This window comes from Zingiber officinale, chromosome 10B (genome assembly GCF_018446385.1).
Source record: "Zingiber officinale cultivar Zhangliang chromosome 10B, Zo_v1.1, whole genome shotgun sequence".
Taxonomy (NCBI): Eukaryota; Viridiplantae; Streptophyta; class Magnoliopsida; order Zingiberales; family Zingiberaceae; genus Zingiber; species Zingiber officinale.
In genome coordinates this window covers 64,385,907-64,400,401 of record NC_056005.1, presented here as the reverse complement: position 1 = coordinate 64,400,401, position 14,495 = coordinate 64,385,907, and positions in this window count along the sequence as shown.

The following is a 14,495-nucleotide window of genomic DNA, read 5'->3' as shown; positions in this document are numbered from 1 at the left end:
AATAAAGGAAATCATCATCAGACTTTCGAGTCTCAGAGAGACGGTAAGTAACTGAGATTCGCTAAGGTACGTACTAAATTCTTTTCCTAGAAATTCAAAATGGGCGTCACTAGTAGATGCCTTTTATATTTCAAAAGACTTAGAAAAAAATACATTAGAAGAATTCTTTTCCACATTTGAAGTGCATGAATCAAGATGTGCAGGTGCAAAAGAGCCAAAGCACAACATCACCCTCAAAGTATTGAGAGAGGAGACAAACCTGAGTCAGAGTCCTCTCTCAATGACGAGGAAATGGTAATGATGGTAAGGCGATTTAAGAAGTTATGTAATTATAGAAAAATTAACCATCCGTAGGGCAGAAAGAAAAGGACGATCCGCTGCTACCACTGCAACGAAGAAGGACACGTCAAGGACAACTACCCAAAGCTGAGGAATAAGGACACAGATAAAGGTAAAAAGCCTGTTCAACAACGCAAGGCATTAAAAGCGATGTGGGACGATACGTCGTCCGAATTAGAAGTCGAAGCCTTCTTCGAACTTGCATTAATGGCAAGTCATCAAGACGACGACTACGAGTCAAGCTCTTCCGAAATGAGCATCGAGAGTATCGATGAAGGGGGAGCCACGTCGAAATATAGCAGTAATTAAGGGGATGAATGGACAACGAGATCGACAAGGTAAGTAAGGTACGATCTCTTCCTCTCGATAAACTCTTTAAGTTTATTAAATTGTTAACTAAGGATTTCTGTAAATTAGAAAAAGAAATTAAAAATTTAAAAACAATATTAGCTTAATCTTGCCCAATAGAAGAATTTGACAGAATTAAATTAGAAAATGAAAAATTAAAAGTAGAAAATGATAATTTAAAAGTACATGTAAACAACTTGGAAAACCATGAATGCTTATCTAATACCAATGTTAGAAAATTTAACAATGTAAGTTGGTATTTTAGGTATCATAAGAGACAAATTAGGAATATTTCAAAAAGAGATGTCCCTAAGAAATTCTTAGTTAATCCAGTTGGCTGGAACCTATATTGGGTTCCTAAGTCTTGTTTAATCTAAATTTTAATCAGATTTAGCGCTTTTAGTGAGAAAATTAAACAGTGAGTTTCTTTATGAGTCTTTGTCTAAGGAAGTGGTTGTTGCTCCAATATCCAAGAAGGCCTAGTGCCTCGCCATAACCTGGAAGCCAAAATATTAAAATAAAATGTTTAATTAACTTTATGATAAAGCATTAAGATTGAAATTTAATAATGCTTTAAAAGTTTTTTTTTCTAACATTTTATTTGGAAATCTTTCTAAAATATTTTTATACTTAGAAAAAAATTTTCGTGCATAAAATTTTTACTTAGAAAAATTCTCAAAAAATTATTTTTGCCTAAGTTAAAATTTATTCTGAAAACTAGAAATTATTGCTTAAATTTCTTTTTACTCAAAAATTTTTTTACCTAAAGTCTTTTACTTAGAAAATTCAAAGATTTAAGTTAGAAATTTTTAAAATTTCCTTTGCAAATTTTCTAACTTAGAATATGTCTAACTTAGATTTTTTTTAAAAGAAACTTAGAAACTTTGTTGAAAATCATTGCTAATATTTGAAATCATTTTCAAAACTTTTCTAAGTTTTAATCCTTAGATTTTTTTCGGAACCCTATTTTTTATGTGATCAAAGGGGGAGAAGGAAAAATATAAGTCTAGGGGGAGGTAGACCAAAATTTAAATTTTCTATCTTTTTGCACTTTATTTGCAAAATTAGTTAGTTTACTTTTTTATGTCTATTTACCCTAACTTAACTTGGGTTGCTCACATCAAAAAGGGGGAGATTGTTGGAACCCCAAGGCTGTTTTGGTGTGATCAACAAGTTAAGTTAGGTCCTGCCAGTTTTTAACCTTGTGTCTAAGTGTGCAGAGCTTAGGAGCACAGGTAGTCGAGCGGAAGACGTAGCCAGCGAGAAGAACGGTACGCGGTGCGTCCGAGGGATGAGGAGCTGCGGAAGAGTACATCGGAAGATGAGAAGGAAGAGTGTGGTGGTTCCTAGGGACAAGAAGCCAGAGCGGAAAACTACTCGGGGAACAAGAAATGCAGCTAGCGATAAGGTCAGCACGGGGTGCGACTGAGGGACAAAGACTGTGGATGAGTATGCTGGCTGACAAGAAAGAAGCATGCGACGATTCCGAGAGACGAGAACCTGGAGTGGAAGGCTGCTCGAGAAGACCAGAAGATGGGTTCGGGTGAGCCCTATTCCGAATGGCAGAAATCACCTAAGCAAGCAGAGCCGGAGTGGAAGACCCGGACCGAGGCGAGCGGACCCGGACTGAGGCGAGCGGACCCAGAGCAGAGGGCCCAGACCGAAAATCTCAACTCCTGTTGACTTTGGGCTTCTGGTGCCTGGAACAGTCTGGGGCTACCGAAACAGTCTGGGGCGCCCGGAACCCTTTCGGGCGCCCGGACCAAAATTATATCGGGATCTCGGTCAAACCGAGATCCGTGCGCAGGGGATAAAATTTTATCCCCCCAGGGCGCTCGGAACCCTTCGGGACGCCCCGACCAAGGCTATAAATATAGCCTTGGTCTAGAAGCTTTCAATCAATATAAGCAACTCATTTCGAACACTTGTACGCTTTATTTTAAGATTAGCTTCTCTCTTTTGCGCTTCATTGCTGTAAGAGGCTTCTTCACCTAAAGGAGATATTTAGTGCTACACTTTCCTTGGATTAACAACCTCCCCGGTTGTAACCATGTAAAAATCCTCTTGCCTCTTCTTTCTGTTTTGTTTAGTTAATTTATTTTATGCAAGTGTTAGTTTAAGAAAAGTCGAGAAGGGTTTTCGTTTTATTATTTTGCAGGCTATTCAACCTCCCTTCTAGCCGGCCGCCGCGATCCAACACTTAGTATATGTTTTTCCTTTGTATGGATCTTCTAAAAAGAATCTAGTTAGTATTTCCACCGCGCTTTCTACGTGTTTAGTGCTATAGATCCTTACAAATAGAAGTCTAGTTAGGTTAAAGGTTGATTGGATGACTAATAAGGGAAGTCTTAACCAGTGATTAGACAAAGGAAAGTCCTAATAGATTAGTGAGAGCCAGATGTTAGGAGAAAGTCTAGTCATGTCAAAGGTTGATCGGATGACTGTCAAGGGAAGTCCTAACTGAAGGTTAGATAAGGGAAAGACCTAGCAGGTAGTGAGAATCATATGTTAGGAAAAAGTCCAGAAAGGTCAATATGAATAGATGTATGGCAAGGGTGAGTAGTCTACCAAGTGACTAGCAAGTCTAAGAAGGTTAAGGTGGCGAGATGCTTGGAAAAGAAAAATCCTAGGGAAGTGATCTCTAGGTAGAAGTTTTAGAGGAGTGAATTCAAGCAAAAGGTAAGCCTAGTAGATCATGTAGACTTATAGGATTAGACTAAGTTGTATGTTTGTATTTGTATGCTTGTCTTATAGGAACCTGGACAAGAAGTAAGACTAGGAGAGTAAACAGATGCAGCCAGATAACTAAACTTGATTCCTCAATCTGAACTACTCCGGGTGCCACGAACATCTCCAAGTGTCCTAGTGGTTCGGGTGTCCCGACTAGTTCAAGTGTCCTGATTGGTCTAGGTACCCTGACTAGTCTATGAGGCAAAAAGGGTCCAAGCACCCGAACCTGGATATGATCAAGTCGAATAAGCCACATTACAATCAAATTGGATGAGGTTGAATCCAAGCATTCAAAAAGGATCTAGGTGTCTTGAATGATTCTTTATAAATAGTCTCTACCAGAGCACCAGGAATCACTTCTTCTATTCTACTACTCTCTCCGTGCTTGAAAGAAAAGTCACACTACGAAGCTCTATAAGTGGGGAAGATCCAAGAAGGGTGCACTGCGTTCAGGACTTCCGGATTAGCTATGATATTTTCTATTTGGTTTATTTAACATATGTACATAATCATTTTATTATTTTTGATTGTAAAACCAAACTGAAATGTACATAAATCTACAATTGGATAGGTAAACTTTTTTTTTACACCTTAAAATATCCAGACATCTTGAAAGGAAATCTCTCAAAACTCATGCATCATTTCTAAAGTTTATTAAAGTGACCCATTAAGTTCTCAAAACAGTAGGCCACTAGTAGATGCCAAACACTTATAATTAATATTAAAAATTTATTCTCCTAAAAGATAACAAAACAACTAACTAACGCCAAAGCATGAACTAGAAGATCTTTGGGCTATACTGCCATCGTTTTGAACATGCTCACTAGTCAAAGCCGCATATTCCCTTTGTCCCAACACCTACAACAATCCATACTACGACTCTAAAGGCTTAACACATTTAAACCATGATATGCAATAATTAATCCATGTAACCATGTATTCTAAAGGTAAACATATATTAAACAATTGTAAACTTAACCTCTTGCATAGCATGGACATAAACATGGTTCTATCATTATGTCTAGTTTCGTAACAACTTGCATGACATAAACATAAACACTTTGTTAAGCAACATATATCCGGTCATATGTACTAAAATAAATCATGCTAACCTCAAACCTAAACTCAAACATTCATATAACATAGACATAAACATGAATTTTCATATTAGAACATATGTTAAACATTTTTAACCTTAACTACTTGCATACGCATAAATATAATTTTTCCATAAAAGAAATATATGTTAAATAATTTTAACCTTAACTCTTTTCATAGCATAAACATAAACATGAACATTTTGTTGGGGCTTAGTTGCATGTAGTGGCACCATAACTTAGGTGTTTGCTCAAACAATTCCCCGAGCACTAGGTTGGTAGGGATTCGAAGCTCAAAACAAAACCACTACCCATACATAATGTTGGGCAAGCTTCCCGAACATAGGTCCCCGATTCATAATTAACCCATAGGGGGCCGAACTTTGGAATAGAAATGCCTACTTATACATGGTTGTTGGCAAGCTCCCCAAGCTCACCCGGTTCATAACTCAACCAATAATCTTAGCAAGCTACCCTGGCTCATCCGGATCATAACATAACTCTTGATAAGTTTTGGTAAGCTCCTTGGGCTTAGGTCCCCGATTCATAACTCCACCCATACATGAACGTAATCTTACCACTGATTACTTGTGTATATATTAATTATTTACTTAACCACATACATGCCACATGACATTTTGTTATAAGATCCATAACATGCACAAATTTAAATTCTGAACCCAATAGTAATTGTTTACAAGTTCATAAACACACGTGGCATATTATCATAAAATTCATCACATACATATTCATAAATTCTAAACTAGTCTAGCATACTAAGTTACCAAGGACATGATTGAATTCATAGCATACTAACCCATACAAACCGAAATTAAATAACATGCTATCAATGACAAGACTGATTCCATGGCATATTAAACTATAAAATTTGAAATTAAACTAACATGCCAAGTTATCAAAAACATAGTTGATTTCATAACATATTAAACCAATAAAAAACCAAGATCAAACTAACCTGCTAAGTTATCAAAGAAAACATGACAAATTTCATGGCATACTAAAACATATAATTAAAACTAACATGCACACTAAATTACCATAACATGGTTGAATTTATAGCATCCAAAAACATAGAACCAAAACTAACATAACATACTAAATTATCTTAAACATTGTTGAGTGTATAGCATACAAAAACATAGAACTGAAACTAACACAACATACTAAATTATTTTAAACATGGTTGAATTTATAGCATACAAAAATATAGAATTGAAACTAACATAACATACTAAATTATCTAAAATATGGTTAAATTTGTAGCATACAAAAACATAAAACCAAAACTAACATAACATTATCTTAAACATGGTTGAATTTGTAGCATACAAAAGCATATAACTGAAACTAACATAACATACTAAATTATCTTAAACATGGTTGAATTTCAATCTTACAAAAACATAAAATTCAAACTAACATAACATACTAAATTATCTTAAACATGGTTGAATTTGTAGCATACAAAAACATAAAACCATAACTAACATAGCATACTAAATTATCTTAAACATGGTTGAATTCATAGCATACAAAAGCATAGAAGCGAAGCTAACATAACATACTAAATTATCTTAAATATGGTTGAATTCGTAGCATACAAAAACATATAGCTAAAACTAATATAACATACTAAATTATCTTAAACAACGTTGAATTCGTAGCATACAAAAACATAGAATTGAAACTAATATAACATACTAAATTATCTTAAACATGGTTTACAAAAGCATAGAACTGAAACTAACATAACATTATCTTAAACATGGTTGAATTCATAGCATACGAAAGCCCTAAAACCGAAACCTATTCATAAGTTGTGAAAACCCTAATTTGTTTTGTATTGCCATTTTCTATCAAGGGAAATCAAGAAGTCATGGTAGAAAATTACTACATGAACTTACATTACCCAAGTCTATTCACATATGCATGTAACATTTCTATAAAACAAAAATCCCTAACATACTGGTAAAACAAACTTGTCCGTAATCAACATGGTGGAGTTTACCATACCTAAACATCATTATATGAACTGAATATTGCATAAAATAGTTTAGAACATGCCTTTGATTCCTTGCCACCGAACTTCCTCTTCTTCTCCTCCGCTTAGGCCTTGGACAGGCAGGACTCAAGGCTAGGGTGGCCAAAATTCTAGCTTTCTCCTTCAAACTCCTCCCTTCTCCCTCTCTCCTAAATAAATAAATAAATAAATATGTGGGTTGCACCAAGTCTAAACCCAATATTTGAATGATTCAACAACAAATATTAGATCATGTAAATTTTTATATACATACTCAGATTGCATGTACCTTAAACAAATTTTATTCATAATTAGGATATGTATATAATTTATACATATTTAGAATTGAATGCTTAATCACTAAATGTTTATATAAATTTTATACACCTTCGAATTTAGGGAGTTATATAAAGTTTCTACACCTATTGAGTGATTCAATACTAATTATTAAATTATATAAATTTTATACACATTCAGAATTTATTCTAAAAATTCTTAAACGTAGGTGTCCTGAGATTTAAATCACATAATCCATAATCATTAATAAACCTATATTATTTAATTTAGACGTTGTAACTTACTCTAATCATGCATGGAGTTAGCAGGGATTGGTTTCAAACACTACACAAACTGTAAGACAAGTTTCTCTATCTCTAAAAAAGTTTTAGAAAGGACACCACTAGTAGACGGACACCTCCCGTACTTAGGCCTTGGACATACTGACCCTTGGTTATTGGGAATCAAGTAAATCCTGCATGTGCTCTATCTTTCTTACTATTTATTTATTATTTCATTGCAAATACTAATATGATAAAACAAACAATGAAAAAGATAAAAGAAAAGAATCGATAATCACCCCCCTCTATCGACTCACACTAATCCTAAACTATGATCCATTGGAGGGTCACTCAAGTAAAGTTACTATATTTCTTACCTCTTGGTCAACTACTAGGGGTGGAGAAATTTCTTACTATGCATAAGACAACAAGGATTACAATGAGGCCTTTGAATAGTGGGAGATGCTCTAACGAGACCTAACCAATCTTGTTTTTGTTATCCTTCAAACCTCCAATGAGCCCTACTTTTATAGTCTTTAAACTTTGAATGCTCTTGTTATCTACCGCTCATTAGTTGATTGCTTGGTCACCATTAGTTGATTAGTTTTCATGATTTGATCTTTTTTTTAGAACTGGTGTGAGCTAGAGGGGCTGGAGCTGAATAGTTTCTTTCACTTCAAAACTATTGCACAATGGAAAATTTGAAGCGAAGTCAACAAAACAAAACATAACACTCACACACTTGGTTTTACATGGTTCGCCACTTCCCAAGGTGGTTATATCCAAGGCCTAGTCCTACAACTACCACCACTAACATTCTACTTCTTGGATATCTTCCAGAGGTATAGAAGTCTCTTACAACCTGAAACACATATAAGAAATACAAGATATAAAAGCAAATACAATGAAGGTAAACTACTTTGCACAAATCTTGATTTTGATCGCTATTGATTTTTTTATAGAATATCTCTTGTTGGTCAGAAAATGCAACAACAGTTCATCCTCAAATACCCAAGAATCGATGACTTTAAATCTCCTCAAAATCCTCTTTTATTGAGTTGTTGTCAGGTTGATTTCTACCTATCAGTCGACCGACAACATCCATCAATTGACTACCTCATCGAATTTGATTGTTGTACCTATAGAATAACTCTTTTTAACTCAGCTTACCACCATCAATCTATTGCTAAACCTCATTAATCAACTGGTAGGCAACTAGTCAAGTTTTTAGTTGATTTCTAAACCTTCTATCACTACGATAGTGTCAATAGTTGATTGCTACCTCAACAATTGATTTCACAACATTCTATTTGCTTTTGTAGTGCTAGCAGTTAATTTCCAGAACTCATAAATCTATTGGTACGAACAAGCAAGCAATTAGGATATTGGTTTCTATTAAGATATCAAATTCTTGATTTAATAAATTTTATGTTAATCTCCAATGTGTCAACTCACTTTGAAACATTTTATTTTTTTAGATATATGATTTTATCAAGTCATATTTTATTGATTGTTTTATAATTAAATGGTACTTGATTTTAACTTGGTTTATAAATTTTAAGTTTTTTATTTCTTTTGGACTTGTAACGCAAGTCTAAACTTTGAGATTTAGATAAATATAAAGATCTTTTCAAATATATCAATTTTATTTTATAAAATATATTTTTTAAAAAATTTCTAAGACATATTTTTTGAGTTTAAAATCTAATCTTTAGAATTTTGAACCTTCAAAAATTTATCTTTCAAATTTATAATTTATGAAAACTGATTTTTTTTTTTAATTTTGAATCCGAATTTTTCTGATTTTTAAATTTCAAACTTCAAATTTGCATATTTCTAAAAGCTGAATCTTGATTTTTTTGAATATTTAAAATTCATAATTTATTTTAAGTATTCAAATTATTGTTTTAAAATTTTGAAAACATTTTTTCTGAATTTTAAAAATTCTAATTTTTGGAAGTTTAAAATTTATTTTCTTTAAAATTTTAATTATTATTTTTAAAATTTAAAATTTAATTGTTAATTTCTTTGATTTTGAAAATTTCCTTTTTGAAATTTTAAATTATATATATATATATATATATATTTATTTATTTATCATCTTTGATTATATTTGAGTTATTTAAATTTGGATTCATCAATTCAAAATTTGGTTGAATAAATAAATTTGAATTATTCAATTTAAGATTATTTTAATTAACTAAATTCAATTTTTATTAAATAAATTTGAATTAGTCAATTGAATATTATCTTGATTAATTGAATTTTTAATTAAATTTGAATTAATTATTTTATATTTTAGATTAATCTATTAATTAGTCAAGCAATGTTTTGGTTGATCCAGCTAAGGTTTATATCGAATTAATCTAAGTCTTGATCAATTCGATCAAAGTCGAGATTAAATTAATTATGTTTTATCTTATTATTTGAATTATTCAAAATAATTTTATCCTTTTAAATTAATTTATTTTTTATTAATTAATTAATTTTTTATTAAATAATTTATTTTTGTTAACTAAATTTGAATTAGGTGAATTGTTAGAATAAATTAAGATAGAGTTATCATGTATATCTAATTTACTAACAACATTTGAACTAGATGCGTTTAACTCACGCATATCACTATAATATTCAAATATAGGATTTTCTTGAAATGTAAAACTACTAACATGAAGCGCTCCTCCCAATCCTTGCATCTTCTTTGAGGGCATTGTTCTTGAAGTGTCTTATCTGATTACACTTGAAGCACATCACGTATTGCTTCTCTGGATCCTTAACATTAGTTTCTCCTTTGCCATTGGTTGTGTTAGTCGATTCCTATCAATAAGACACTTATTTTTATAGTGTTATCTCTTCCTACACTTAAAACATATTATATGTAATTTTAAATTTGAATTAAAAAACATACCTTTTGAATCTTGGTTAAGATTCTCTCCCTTGACCGTTGATGCTTTAAGTTTGAATTTAGACTTTGACTTGAGTTCAACTTGATCTTCTAGTGTTGATGAATTTTCATGAAGCTTGATCAGTTGATTCCAATGCTGGTAGACATTTTCATACTTTCCTACTATTTGCACAATTTTATTAGGTATATTATTTAAAATTAAATGACTTACTTTTTGATTTGCTTCTGAGTTAGCTGATAGTCCCTTCAGTATTGTCTAGTTATCAGAGTCACCACTTAGTACAAAATTCTCCATTTCTGACCTCCAATTTTAGAAATATTTTGTCTCATAAGGTGGTAGTTTGTAGATGCATCAACCGAGCTTTCCTTTGTACTCCATATTCTTTTGGCACCTTTTTATTAAACAAATAAAAGAAAATAAGATTAAAAAATTTATACCTCTAATCTACTCCTCAAGCAGTTAGTCAAGTGAAGAGCTTCCGGCTCTGATACAAATTTGTAAGATCTTGTTTGATGCTAGAGAGTGAGTAAACATCATAATCATCTTTTCATCATTCTTTTTCTTTTCTACCAAAGTTGTTAGTAGTAGCGAAATAATAAAAATAACTTAAACAAAAGACAAGTAAAGAGCATGAGACAAAAAAACCATACTTGGTTCACACACCCCAGGGTGCTACGTCCAGGGTATACACTCAGCGTGAGTCCTATAATACTTTTCTCCTTTTTGGACTATTTCCGAAGGTGAACCTCTTACAAATTTCATAAGGTAATCACAAATAAAAGATAAGTGTTCTTCTTGGATAACACCGGTAGAACATGGTGCAATTTTTGAGTAAGAGAATAAAGATCTTGATTACAGGTGTTGTCTAAAGAGGTTACCTTGACTCCTCTTTTATACAGTTCAATCAACACTTCTCTAGTGGATTGGATCTCCCTCCGTTCGACTGTATTAGTCTCGGGAGCACAACATTTGACCTATAGTTTTAATGAATGACTAAGGTTATAGTTATATTAGTTGTGATCTAACAAGTTGTGTCAAGTGTCTAGGTGCCAGTTACTTAATAAGTTTTAAAGTTTTAGTTGGGAGCCATATAGTGAGTAATTCCTAGTTGAACTAGGCAACTAAAAACCTGATTGGGTGTCAGACATGAACTAAGTCTTGGTTGGAACAATAAAATAAAGTCCTATCTAGGTACTAGATGAATTAAGTCCAAGTGAAGTTAGCTAGGGGATGAATACTTGGCACACAAAGTCCTAGTTTAGAGCTAGGTGAATCAAGTCCAATTGAAGTTATCTGGGAGATAAAGGCTTGGAAAATAAAGTCTTAGATGGGTTCTATGTGAATCAAGTCCAAGTGGAGTCAACTGTGAATTAAAGCCTTGATAGACAAGTCCTAGTTGATAGTTAGGTGAATCAAGTCCAAGTGAAATCAGCTAGAATTTGTAGCTTCGCAACTCAATGAGTCAAATAGAGGTTGAACATCTAAACCCAATGTTAGTGTGAGTAACTTTACACATTTTATCCTACTCATTATGTGTAACCACTGTAGGGAAGCAAGGTTTGATGATTCCAAGCTACTAGAGGGAGTCCGAGGTGACTGGTTAGTGATAAGTCTCGATGAAGGATTTTAGAGGGTGCAGGAGACTATATGAGGTCCAGCCTATCATAGGAAACAGGTGACCAGAACACCTTCTAAGTAAATAGGAGATGATGTTATTAGCAATCTGAGTGAGTTGGGTCAAGATTAGGATTGACCCCTCTCTAGGTGACTGGAGAGTTTCATTAACATCATCTAACATATAACAGTTGTAGCCACATCAACACCTATCCAGGCGATAGGGAAGGCTCCAGGCGACCAGAGGAGTAGTATATAAAGAGCTTCAAGATAGAGAGCTTGAAAATCACTCAATCACTTATCTATATAGAATTCACACTTGTTCTCATGCTCTTTCTCCTTCTATGCTGCAACACGCTACAACTTGCACTTCATTTGTATTTGCCATATTTTTGTATTTATGTTTAACTTTTTTTATTCCTTTTATATAAGGTTTTTCTACCTCTAGATGCTTTCTGGAAAGGGAAAATTAAAAATAAGAATCACATTTTTATAACTATTTTGTGTGTCTAAATTTCTTACATGATTACATAGCTTTGCTTTACCTAATTGAATTTGCCTACGTAATTTTTATTTTCAATGTGCTACATTGATTTATTAAATTATTTTTGTTATCTCATCATTAAATTCATAACGGTATTCATGCCCCTCTAGCATCGAGTTCGATCTTACAATTTAGTATCAGAGTGGGTGGAGTTGATAGTACACTAGGAAAGCTTGGTTAGGTGCATGTCTCAGCTGAGTAAGGAGTACCCTATTTGGTGCATTTAGTCAAGTGGAACTAGAAGAAACTAACTCACCTCACTCTAAATCAATTAGACCAAGGGATTGTATTAAAGTTAATTTAGCGCTAGATTCTTAAGTTAGTTTTGTCTTAGGAACTGGCCATTGTTCCAATCAAGAAGACCTCTGTGTCTCGCCACTACCTAGAAGCTAATTTCAAAAAATCTTGCTCAATTAGCCCAAAGCAAAATCTGAATCTAACATAAGGCTAACTGTGTACTTTTAGATGGAATAAATAATTAAATTGATTAATAATTCGAGCCTAGCCCGAACCCAAATCTAATTACAACCATACCAAACCCAAACCAAACCCATATACTGTCCTATATCTTAATAAAACTTGAATAAATTTTGTGTGATATATTATTATGGTACTAACCCAAGATTTTCAAGTGTCTTGGAAAAATATCTCTACAGGAAGGATTCAATAAAAACTAGCCTCCTCTCTTCAATTGCGATAATTTAGCTTATTGAAATGGGAGAAATGAATATTATCTCATGAATGATATTGAGAACTATCTTATAATAAAGATAGGCTTTGAACTACCTAGAAATCTAGATGACACCCCAATTAACTTCAAAAACTGGTCAATCAACAATAAAAGATAGGCTCAAGCCAAAGCTAGAGTCATAATTACATTGCAATGCAAGCTAACTCAGGAACAACTGAGTAAAATAGGTTCACTAAGGTTTAGCTAACTCATGAACTGCTAAGAAAGACTTGCTACTAAGTCAACTCCAAAGCATCTAAATAAAAAAAAAAAGGCAAGTCATCTGCAAAACTGTTTCAAATAAATCCTAAACGACATCCATGTAATCGGTAAACAAATCAAAAATCAAGACTTGATTAGGTATGCACTTAAGGCATTTCTAAGAACCACCTTGTGGGCATTAATGGTTGATGAATACAAAGAATCCAAAGATTTATCTATTATGAAGCTAATAAGGGGTTGAGCTTATAACCGTAAACAAGCACTTCTTAGGAGGCAACTCAAGTTTCTTTTTTATTTTCATTTATGTTTTTTTCTTATTTTATAGTTTTAACCCTTACCTCCTGCTTGGGTTTTCTTGTCTAATTTTCTTTTTAGGATTCAAAGTTGAGAAGGAATGTGAATACTGGATAGAGGGGTGTCTTCAACACATGAATGACTCAAATATTTGGCATGCATCACTCAGTAAAAACTATCAGAGTAAATGTAGGAAAAATAAAGACGTAAAGGAAGAATAACATAAACCAAGCCAACACTTTTGATTTTACTTAGTTCGAAGCCTGTGACAACTCCTACTCCAAGGCCTGCAATCGACGATCGCTTTCATTGGGTAATCCACTAATAATTTAAAGAATTAAAAAGAACTTATAACAATAAATTATTACACATTTGCATAATTTAAATTGTATCAATAGTATAGAAGTCCGATGTAGAGCGTAGTTTTCAAAGCAACGTTGTAGCGTTGTAGTCGGAATTCAGAGTAGAGCAGATAGTGTTTGAGTGTAGAAGTTGTAGCTTCATTCACTTGGAACTTTTATACAAAGAGATACTTGAACAGGTCTTTTATAGAGCCTTGATGGTGCCTCCAACCTTGTCCGTGGTGCCTCCTGCTATAAGATTAATTCCATTAGCTTCGGACTCAATAAACCCCACAACTTGCGCTTTTTATTCAATAGAGTATGCCTTCCAGGCACTCCAAGGCACCTCCACACCAAGCTCTAGGGTGCCTCTAACTACATGTGAGGCACCTCCATGCTCTCTGTATGTGTCTTCATCCAAAGCAATCGAGACGCCTCCAACAGCACAAGAGGCATCTCAAGTACTGTTCACTAGAGCTATTCTTTGTGTATTTTAGCTCCTGTAAGGCATATTAGTCCAAATACTAAAAACACCCTATTAAATAAAGTTTACCACAATAAAATATATTTATTAATTAATTTAACAGTATCAGGATAATCTGGTTATGACTTTCTTATTTCTTGTGAAATCTTAAGTTGAATTGACACCTACTGTTTCCTCAATAAGGAACACGTCCTTAACTACTCCTCTCAGGAGAGTTTACCTGATGCCAAACTAGTTCTCCAATTATT